The sequence below is a fragment of the Dendrobates tinctorius genome, unplaced genomic scaffold, assembly GCF_039654945.1.
Source record: "Dendrobates tinctorius isolate UK_male_01 unplaced genomic scaffold, ASM3965494v1 ptg000037l, whole genome shotgun sequence".
NCBI lineage: Eukaryota > Metazoa > Chordata > Amphibia > Anura > Dendrobatidae > Dendrobates > Dendrobates tinctorius.
In genome coordinates, this window is record NW_027361705.1 from 7,993,055 (window position 1) to 8,005,203 (window position 12,149).

Consider the following 12,149-nt stretch of genomic DNA (forward strand, 5'->3'; position numbering starts at 1 on the left):
AGCAGTGACGTTTTGGAATGCAGACTTTGATGGAATGGTCTGCGGGTGTCATGTGCGTTCGGAGAGCCCCTGATGTACCTAAACTATTGAAACTCCCCACAAGTGACCCCATTTTGGACACTAGACCCCCCACGGAACTTATCTAGATGTGTGGTGAGCACTTTGAACCCCCAAGTGCTTCACAGAAGTTTATAACACTCGGATGTGAAAATAAAAAAATCATTTTTTTCCACAAAAATGATATTTTTGCCCCCAATTTTTTATTTTCCTAAGGGTAACAGGAGAAATTGGACCCCAAAAATTGTTTTGCAATTTGTCCTGAGTAGGCTGATACCCTACATGTGGGGGTAAAACACTGTTTGGGCGCATAGCAGAGCTTGGAAGGGAAGGAGCACCATTTGACTTTTTCAACTCAGAATTGGCTGGAATTGAGATCAGACGCCATGTTGCATTTGGAGAGCCCCTGATGTGCCCAAACAGTGGAAACCCCCAATTCTAACTCCAACCCGAACCCCAACACGCCCCTAACCCTAGCCCTAATCCTAACCCTAGCCCTAACCCTAGCCCTAACCCTAACCCTACCCCAACACACCCCTAGCCCTAACCCTAATGGAAAAATGGAAATAAATACATTTTTTTAATTTTATTATTTTTCCCTAACTAAGGGGGTGATAACGGGGGGTTTGATTTACTATTTATGGCGGTTTTTATGTTTGGCGGCTGTCGCACGCTAAAAGACGCTTTTTATTGTAAAAATAGTTTTTGCATCACCACATATTGAGAGCTATAATTTTTCCGTATTTTGACCCACCGAGTCATGTGAGGTCTTATTTTTTGCGGGACGAGTTGACATTTTTATTGGTACCATTTTCGGGCACGTGAAATTTTTTGATCGCTTTTTATTCTGATTTTTGGAACGCAGAATGAACAAAAACCAGCGTTTCATGAATTTCTTTTGGGGGGGGTGCGTTTACACCGTTCCGCGTGCGGTAAAATTGATAAAGCGGTTTTATTCTTCGGGTCAGTACGGTTACAGCGATACCTCATTTAGGTCGTTTTTTATGTTTTTGTCGGTTTTATGCAATGAAAACTATTTTATATAAAAAATAATTATTTTTGCATCGCTTTATTCAGCGAGCTATAACTTTTTTATTTTTTCGCTGATGATGCTGTGTGGTGGCTCGTTTTTTGCGGGACAAGATGACGTTTTCAGCGGTACCATGGATATTTATATGCGTCTTTTTGATCGCGCGTTATTACACTTTTTGTTTGGCGGTATGATAATAAATCATTATTTTTTGCTTCGTTTTTTATTTTTATTTTTTAAGGGGTTCGCTAAAGGGGTTAACTAATGGGACAGTTTTATAGGGCGGGTCGTTACGGACACGGCGATACCTAATATGTGTACTTTTATTGTTTTTTTTTTATTATTTCCAAAAAATGGATTTATTGGGGGAATATTTTTTTTTTTTTCTAATTTATTTGGCGATTTTTTTTTTAATTATTTTTACACTTTTTTTTATTTTTTTTTTTACTTTATTAAATAGTCCCAGGTGGGACATCACTGTCCTGTGACAGATCGCTGATCTGTCACATCACAGATCACTGTGACAGATCAGCGATCTGACACAGGCAGTGCAGAAGGCTTCCTCATGCCTGCGCTTTGCAGGCACTGAGGAAGCCAGCTTCTGCAGGCCCCCGAAGGCCCCCCGTTGCCATCTTGGATTCGGGGGCCTGGAGGAAGGGAGTCCCCCGCAGCAGCGCTGCACATTGCGCTGCCGTGGGGGGCTCAGGGAAGCACGGAGGGAGCCCCCTCCCTGCCGATGCTTCCCTTTAACCCCCGGTACACCGCGATCGTGTTTGATCGCGGTGTGCAAGGGGTTAACGTGTCAGGGGCGGTCCGTGACCGCCCCTGACACATTGTGCCGGGTGTCAGCTGTGATAATCAGCTGACACCCGGCCGCGATTAGCGGCGCTCACCACGTGGGCGCCGCTGATCGCGCCGACGTACTATCCCGTCCCTGGTCATACGGGCCCGGGTACCGTGGACGGGATAGTACGTCAGATGGCAGAAAGGGGATAAGAGTTTTTGCAGAGTCGAAAGTAAGAAAAGGTCGAATTCTAGAAATGTTTTCGAGGTGCAGATAATAAGAGCGAGCCAGTGATCGGATGTAGGGGGTGAATGAAAGCTCAGAATCAAGTATGACCCTAAGACAGCGGGCATGCTGCTGGGAAGTAATGGTGGAACCACACACGGAGATGGCAATGTTGGGCAAAGGTAGGTTAGTAGAGGGAGGAAACACGAGGAGTTCAGTTTTTGAAAGGTTCAGTTTCAGATAGAGGGAGGCATGATGTTAGAGCTGGTAAGACAATCACTGGTGTTTTCTAAAAAGGCAGGTGTGATATCTGGTGAAGAATTGTATAATTGGGTGTCATCAGCATAGAGATAGTACTGGAAGCCAAATCTATTGATTGTTTGTCCAATAGGGACGGTAAACAAAGAGAAGTAGAGGAGGCCTAGGACTGATCCTTGAGGAACCCCGACAGTAAGGGGAAGATGAGAGGAGGAGGGACCAGCAAAAGAAACAGTGAAGGAACGGTCAGAGAGATAGGAGGAGAACCAGCAGAGAACAGTGTCCTTGAGGCCGATAGAGTGTAGCATAGTGAGGAGGAGCTGATGATCCACAGTCTCGAATGCTGTGGAGAGATCCAAGAGAAATAGCATGAAGTAGTGACCATTAGATTTACGTATACTCACTGTGACAATAACTGGCCTAGTAGTGGTAACAGCCTCATCCATCACTCATCATTCAATTGCGCAATTGTTCTGACTATTTGAGGAGGTGGAGTTGTGACCAATGGGTGACAGTGGTAGGATCTGCTTCATCTCTATGGCGTCATTCATGACACACTGAATAATCAAGGAAACGGCTACAATGAAATGAGGGCAAAAACTGATTATTTTTCACCTGGTGTTCTGCCCATTCATGTGCAGCAAGAAATTTCTTAAGCGCTGTTCCAGCTATGGCAATTAGATGTCATAGCTGTTCTCTTTTCTGTTCATAGATTTAGAATCCTTTCCCTTTAATAGTTGTTCTGTTTAGAACCACCCCTTCATCTTCCCGAGCTAGGAAGTTGTTGCCATTTTCCCCCAGATGCCTAAGCTACTCACACGTGTCCTGCTCTCTGCAAAATCACTGCATCTGTCAAGCGGATTCCGGTGAGGGTTTAATACAGTTATGTGTTTTTGTACATAAGCTAGCCATTATGCAGCCCTGTAATATGTGCAATGTGTTTCCAGCTCGTTGTAATGCTCTTGCACTGCATGTTAGATAGATGCATCTCTATTCAGTTAGTACAATGCTGCAGCCTAATTTGCTTAGATATCTCTCTTCACTGCATTGTGTGTTGTATTACTCATCCTCTGTAATGCCTGCTACTGATGTAAGAGCACCCTGTATCATTGCCTTTACCTATGTAATAGCATCCTGTATTATTGCTGTGTTATTATCTGCCAGTACTGATATACTGCCAGTACTGTCTGTTTCTTTATAGTTTTTACCCAATCTCATCCACAATTGTGTTTACCAATCGCCTCCACTATATCATTCGCTATCATCTACCACTGTTGTTCACATCATCTCAATAAATATAGACTTTAGCACCCATACATTCTTTTTACTGGGAATGGATGAAGGGTTTAGCCGTATGCTGGAATCCATACAGCGTCATGCGTGGAAGAAGGCAGAACACCTGGCGACAGATCCTCTTTACGACTTTCAGATTTTGCTTTGTGATAGTATCATCTGTAACCCCAATTCCTGCACTAATGTTGACCTTACAGTTCGTAGAATCTTAAATTCATGGAAAAACATTAACACCTTTTCTGTACATCTTATCGCAAGTCTCAATATCACAAAAGTGTATGACAAAAACTTGACAAGGTTCCAAACAAAATGTTCAGATCTGACATAAATATGAGTGACACATGTTTACCCCAGAATAAAACACTGCTAATAATATCTGGAGCTGAAATGTATTCTTGTGACATAAGAAAATACACAATGTTCTGAAATCATGGTTCATGACTGATTAACATACACAGGAGCCTTGCTGACTGTATCTATTCACAGCTTTGTTTAAAGAGTTCACAATTTGCAAACATTTGCCGTTGTTATTAAACTTATTGGCCTTACGTGGGTTGTATATATTTCATAGCAAAGACATCTGTCAAGTATTGAAAGACCACCCAGATGCAAAATCAGATGTGTAAATCAATATTAATTTGCTGTATTTTTCTTGCGAATGTCATGAAAATCAAACTGACTGCACAAGATTAAAGTAATTTAGCATTGCCTTCATTTCCCATAAAGAGAACGTGTCTGTTTTATAGTGCAATAATCAACATGAACACTCAAATCAAGATTGGAAAAAAACATGTACATTGTTCTCAAACAGACATGACATAACCAACTCTCCAAGTATGAGATTTATTGTGGATTTCAGATATTAAGGTCTGGCATCAATGCAAAACGTGGGCTGCAAATATATAATGAGATGATAGAAATATGGTTTCCATTGGAAGGACCATCTATTTTGACATTAAGGCTCCACAGCTGAATCTCCACAAAGAGGAACAAAAACCTAGCCTCAGGGATTTGGTAGCCTGCTTTGAGGAGAAAGAATCGAAAACAAAGTCTGTCTATACATGGGTGTCTCTTACTTTTGGTGCGTAAGTTGTCTCTTCAGAGAGGAAGAGGACTTGAACGCTAGTCCCACCTATTGGTAGTAGCAATCCTAAAGTAAACATCGACCCTTTAACGGAAATTCCCATATTTAGGTTTACCCAAAAATCTCTTAGCAGTTCCCTAATTTTACATTTGCATTAATGAACTCATTTTGCAAAGTTTTAACTCTGCAATTGGTCATAATGGGAAACAAAAAAGTTGCTAAATATTTCAATGTCAGGATGGTAGTCACATATAAATACGCCAAGAGAAAAAATAGAGACCAAAACAGTCCAATAAAATGTAACTCACTTTATTAAAGACATATTAAAAATACCAATTAATAAATACACATGAAATGGAAACTAACAAAGATGAATAATGTGGAAACAAGGTGAATGAAACAGCACCAAATCCCAAATAGGAGATGTAAAGTGGATGGGAGACTAATCCTGACTACAAATTCTGTGCTAATGTAAAATATTAAGTTCAATACCCATCTCCACCTGGTCCATAATAAGTCAACAGTTATAGTGACCAATAGGCAGAGCAAAATAGCATAAGTACAAAGAGCACCAATAGTCATGCAAGCAAAACAAGATTTGATTATATCAAAGCGGTCTTACCCATAGTATCCACATAAAGGGGTTGGGTGCTGGCAGCCCCAATGCGCGTTTTGCGCGATGCCCCCGCGATATGAAGTTAGCTCCATTCGATGCTGTCGAATGCTTTACATGGATAAACGACACTACCACCCTACGACCCCCATTATCTGACGACAGCTGCAAATTAAGAAAGAGTCTATGTATGTTTATTGCTGTAGACCTATTCTTCATAAATCTGGATTGATCATGGTGGACAAGATCTTGCTTCACACTCGTTAATCAGTTGGCCATAATTTTGGCCAAAATTTTTGCATCCACCGTCAGCAACAAAATGGGCCTGTAGGACACTGGCAACGTTGGAGCTCTACCTTCCTTAGGGATGACCACTGCCACAGCCTCCCTCATGGACAATGGTAGTGCACCACACTTCTAAGCCTCCTCGAAGACCGCCTTTAGTCTAGGTGCTACCATCTCAACCAATTGTTTATAATTCTCACCCGGTAGCACGTCCACCCCTGGAGCCCTTTTATTTGTCACAGACATTATAGCTGTTTCAACCTCCTCCTGTGTTATAGGCTCTTCCAGTCTCCTCCTCTCACTCTCTGCAATCCTAGGGAGTCCCGCCTCCCCAAGAAGTCCTTCCATCTCTGCTGATGAGGCTACTGAATCCTGAAGAATATAGCTGCTCATAAAACAATCTAAAATCTTCCAGTATATCCTCTATCCACCACCTCCGTCCCCTCTTTCGTCTCCAGCTTGTATACAAATGAGGATTCTCTCTGTGCTGCCGCCACTACTGATAGCAAATGCCCCACCCTTCACCCTCATTGTAGAATCGTGCCTTCTGGAAGGCTCTTTTCTTCTCTACTTTCTTTTTATATAGTTTGTTGACTCCTCCTGAGCTTTCTTGAGTTCGTTCTGATGCTCCACTGATGAGTTCACTATCAGCTGCCTTTCCGCTCTTTCTAAAGCCTCCATCACTGCCCTGTCTTCCAATCTAGTTTTAGACTTACATCTAGAAATTTCTTAAACAAATATGCTTTCATGGCATCCCATACCACTCGCCTGTCAGCACTACCTTCATTGATCTGCTAATATTCGTCTAACTCCCCCTTCATTGCTTCCATATTAATATTCTCCAACAATCGTGGATGGAGCCTCCCCTGACTCCCCTGTCTAGAAAACCCCCCAATCTTTTTCATAAGCAGCTCCAGAGGTTTATGGTCCGAGATCACTCTTGGAAGATATTCCACTCCACTAATCAATTATGTCAGCAATTCATTACCTAGCGCCAAATCAATTCACGAGAGAGATCAATGAGTAGTAGAGTAGCAGGAGTAACACACTACATCCTCATTCTGTACCCTCCACACGTCCACCATTCCAAGCTCTTTCACATAGTTTCCAAATGAAGTCAATTTTCGACCACCCTTTCCTGTTCCATTTATGTCTATCCCATCCCTCATCCATCACATTATTAAAATCACAAGTAATTAATAACGGTAGTCCCGCACCCCTTTTGTACAACTCTATCACCTCCTGGATCTTCTTCCCCGAGTACGGAGGTGGTATGTATTTGGCCACCATACAAAACAGTTCATAAATTTTACAGATTACAAAAACATATTGACCTTCACTGTTGACATGGCTTTCAATTTCCTCAAAGGGTGTGGATGCTCCTACCAGCAACGAGATCCCCCTGGCATATAAGGAGTATGTGGAGTGATATGCCCTCTCAATCCATCTTCTCTTCAACACCTATACCTTCTCCTTAATCAAATGTGTCTCTTGAAGGCATATCACATCCTGTCCCTGGTTCCTAATATAGTCCATATTCGCCACTCTTCGTGTTTCATCAAACAATCCCCTCACATTCCAATTAAGAATTTTAATCTTATCACCCACCATATTTCCCTTTACGTATACCTTCCCAATCCTGTAGAGGACAATACTTCTTCCAAGAGCCCCTAGAACCAACTCATAGCCTGAAGCGCCTCCCCCCTTCCTCCCCACTGTTGATGAACAGAACCAACCATTATCAAAGACTTCCAATATGTTTCTATCCTCTAAACCAGAGAGTGGGTAACTATATACCTAGCAAACTCACAAACGTTATCCCAAAACTGTGAATTACTTTCAATCCCTCCATTTCTCCTCCGCTTATGTGTGCTATCATCCACAGTCCCTCCATTGTCCAGAATAACTAGAATGCAGGAAGAAAAAGGCTCTATATAACAATGTGGGGAAGATGACCTGTTGGATGGACTTGTCAGTAGGGAAAAGGGATGGTTTGTGCACTTTAGACGGATGTTTGTAATGACAGAAGGGAAACAGCTGGGGAAAAGTGTAGAATGAGTGCAGTACCTTAGTTTAACCACAAGATGGCAGGGGGGAGCGTGAGTACAGGACTTGACAGCAGCTTATGGCTTTAGAAACTGTTAGTCATGGGGGGCGGGGAGACAGGAGCCCAGGAAGGTTATAAATAGAACAGGAGAGGGTTCCAGAAAGTTCCAGTCCCAGGAGGAGCTCGACAGGAGAGGAGACAGTGAAGGAGTACGAACAGTAGTGGAGAGCTCAACTAGGGGACTGAGGAGAAAAGAAGTCAGGGGGGTGGCCCCAACACGAAGAACCGCAGAGCAGACGAGGCCCCGGGGGTACCAATTTAACGACGATCTCGGACCGGTGAAACGCTGGCAGTAGATAGGCCTAGGGCAGCCCCAGTGAAAGAGCCGCGAGGAACGTCAATACGACAAAAGGAAGGTGCAGGTACCCAGGCCTGAATACGGAGAGCTGTGGAAGTGCTGTGGTGCATTGCTGCGGTCATCAGGAGGACGGCCAATAAACTCGGACCTGTTGTACCCGAAAACTGCCTCAGTCTCATGTCTGTGTCATCTGTTCATGGTAAACAGGGAACCACCCCCCAAGCTGGGCCACCTTCCTACATTTGGCGCAGTCGTAAGGATCGCCGCCGCCAATACTTCAATTTCAGCGGCAAGCCTGCGACAGAAGAAATCAAAAGGACTTGAATTGCTTTACTTGTGGATTACAAATTTGGGACTTGTTTCTGTCATCAGAGGAACCGGAGAGGTACAAGAACTAAAAAAAATGGCTGTGGCGATTTGGTGCCAAAAAGAGACACAGACATTTCTAATTGGACTGGATGATCCGGGGCTATATCAAATCCACCCCGGGGGGAGCAGTGTACATCTAGAGACAACCGCCCCCTCATGCTAGACCCTAGAAGATGGGTGGAGAAGCCGACCACCGCCCCACCAAAGAACGGGAGTGGCCTGGGTGGAGATACCTGCTGCGGCTGCTTGGCGCCATTCAGCTACTGGACACCAGACAGAATGAGACGTTGCAGCTGTCATGGCCTCGGACGCCTGGAATGGCGGTGGCGCCAGGAGATCGAGTCTCGTCGGGAGACCTGCCCAGGGAGCCTCCCCGCGGAACCATCGAGCCTGGAGGCTGGCCCTGCCGGACGGCAGGGTGAAGACCAATGGCTGGGGAAGGAGTGGTGGGAAAGCCTACTTGGAACCGCAGCGCCTGGGAAGGTAAGCGTTCCTCCGGCCCTGCCGGCGGCACCCCAGGCAGATTCAGTCCCCACGCTCCGTGCTCCGGACAGGCCTCGGGGCCCCGACATCGGCCCTCGGCCTCCCCGCCCGACTTCTCACTCTTCGGTGACCCCGGCTCTGGGCGACTACATGGTCCCCGCCAGGCTGACCGTTGCCACTTACAACAACCCAGAGCCACCCCACCTGGCGGCACCTCGTACTGTGTTGCCGGTGCGGAACCAACCTGCAGCCGCCCCTGCCGCACTCCATCTTCCGGCGGCGGCCTATCCACCGGGTCCTGTCGCCACATCAGTCCCACTCCCACTCACTGCTGTAATTGGGCCGCCAGCCGCCGCGGTTGACTCACCGGCATCTGCGGTCACTGTTCCATCTGCCAACTTACCGGTGCCCACGGCTGCCTTGGTTCCAGCTGCGGACTCCCACGTGGCCACTCTGACTTCACTCCCGGAGCTGGCTGCGGCCTACTCATTGGAATCTGCGGCCGCCTCTGCTCCACTCTCGACCACGACTGCGACCCGCCCACCAGACTCTGCGGTCTACACCGGACCCTCCGTATGGGTTGCGGAGGTCATTGAGAAAAAGAAGGCCAGATAGCAGGAGATCTGGAGGCTGCTCCATGAGAAAGGAGAGGCTGGCATGGTGGCTTCACGGTCCACCGGGCGGCTGGTATACACAAATGTGGAGAAGGGCTATGGGTTTTTCCGGGACCTCGCCACTGGTCAAAAGGTGTACCTGAATGTGACTTCCATCCGTCACGGCCAGGCTCTGCAGGAGGGAGACTTGGTCTCCTACTATAAGGAGTACTGCCCCCGCGGCTACTACGCTGTTGCAGTGGTCGCCTACCCGAAGACTACGAGCCCTCGTAAAAGGACTCATAGAGACACCTCAAGTATCCCAGGGACTTCACGGCTGTGGAGTTCCCTGCTGAACTGGCGGAACATCGGCCATCAGGAGATGGCCTGGACTACCGGGATTGTCGTGCACCGTTGTGCAGCCTACAGGACAGTTTTACGTCCACGATAAGGGAAATTTTTTTTTTGTTTTGTTTGTTATTTTCTCCTGACACAGTGGGGATGCTTACAGGAAAGTGCTCATGTTAAAGGAAGGGGGAGTGTTCCTGTTTTGTTTTTGAAATGTTGGTTTAAAGAAAAAGTAAAAAAAAGGGGTTACTTATGCTATTAGTAAAATCTGGTTATACAAAAGTTGGTTTAATGTATAATATGCATAAGAAATATGCAACAGGTCCCGAGTACGAGGTATGTGTGACGAAGACGCCGACCATGACTTTTTAAGTTGAAGGACGAAGAGACGAAAGATATGGAATCAGACAGTGGTCCCAAGCCAGGTCCCTGACACCACGGACACCCCAGAAGAATAGGCGGACGCTGACGATGACTTGGTAGGCGTAAGGCCTTGGTCAAGGCGTTCCGGACAGTTGAAGGTGACAGAAGGGGAGAGTAGTGCAAGGTACACACCATAGAGTAGTCCGGGTGGACCTAGCCAACCTGAAAGAAGTTGTCATGTGGCGTGCGCACCGGCGAGTAGCAGTAGGCTGCTCGGAGCATGGTGCTCCCGGTTTGGTTCAGACTGTGGAAAAGCTTCAGGACGACGAAGGTAGGGAATACGATTGTCGGGGATGACAATAGACAAAGGAAGGGGGAGTGTGGGGAAGGTGACCTGACGGACAGACTTGTCAGTAGGGAAAAGGGATGGTTTGTCCACTTTAGACAGATGTTTGTAATGACAGAAGGGAAACAGCTGGGGAAAAGTGTAGAATGAGTGCAGTACCTTAGTTTGACCACAAGATGGCAGGGGGGAGCGTGAGTACAGGACTTGACAGCAGCTTATGGCTTTAGAAACTGTTAGTCATGGGGGGCGGGGAGACAGGAGCCCAGGAAGGTTATAAATAGAACAGGAGAGGGTTCCAGAAAGTTCCAGTCCCGGGAGGAGCACGACAGGAGAGGAGACAGTGAAGGAGTACGAACAGTAGTGGAGAGCTCAACTAGGGGACTGAGGAGAAAAGAAGTCAGGGGGGTGGCCCCAACACGAAGAACCGCAGAACAGACGAGGCCCCGGGGGTACCAAATTGACGACGATCTCGGACCGGTGAAACGCTGGCGGTAGATAGGCCTAGGGCAGCCCCAGTGAAAGAGCCGTGAGGAAGGTCACTACGACAAAAGGAAGGTGCAGGTACCCGGGCCAGAATACGGAGAGCTGTGGAAGTGCTGCAGTGTATTGCTGCGGTCATCAGGAGGACGGCCAATAAACTCGGACCTGTTGTACCCGAAAACTGCTTTAGTCTCGTGTCTGTGTCATCTGTTCGCAGTAAACAGGGGACCACCCCCCAAGCTGGGCCACCTTCCTACAATAACACCTTCCTCCTTCACAAGTATACGGCCCTCCAAGTCTCTCAGCACGTCTTCTCATTTCTCCCTTCCTTTACCAGCTCTGGTCTTTTTCTTGCTCAAGTCCAGCCACCTACTGGCCTCCTCCAGAGTTGAAAAAAATAAACAGATCCCAGGGCCCCAACCATGAGCTTAGCAGGATACAAAGTAAAATATGCCAGTTCCATATCTCTCAACCTTTTCTTCACCCCACCATAACACCAATCTTTGCCTCTGAACTTCAGCCGAGTAGTCGGGGTGTATGGACACTGTTTGGCCGTTAATACTCATATCCTTAGCCGTTCTTGCCTTCCATAGGATAATGTCTCTATCCCTATTATTATTATTATTATTATACATTTATATAGTGCCATTTATTCCATGGCGCTTTACATGTCGCTTTACATACAGTATAATTTACATGGCGCTTTACATATAATTAAAGATCCTGGCCAGGATGGTATAGAGGAAGGAACCCGGAGGGAGGGTCCTCATGAGAACGCGGTGTGCTCTCTCCACTGCAAACAGCTTGGTCAGATTGTTAGCGCCAATTTTATTGCGAAGCCAGTCCTCAACAAATGCTGTAGTCTCAGTCCCTTCTGCCTTTTCAGGGACGCCCACTAACCGCACATTGTTCTGCCTAGAGCAGTTTTCTAGATCATCATTTTTATCAGCCAGAGTGGCACACTGCTGCAGGCATTGGGTGTGGGACTTCTGCAGCTTAGAAAGTTCGTCCTCCACTGTGCTCACTCTTTCTTCCACCACCTCCACTCTGGTATCAGCCTTGTTAATGGCTGCCTTCATATTGATCATTTCCTCCTTTATACTGTCCATTCTCTTTGTAAGGGTAGTAAGTGC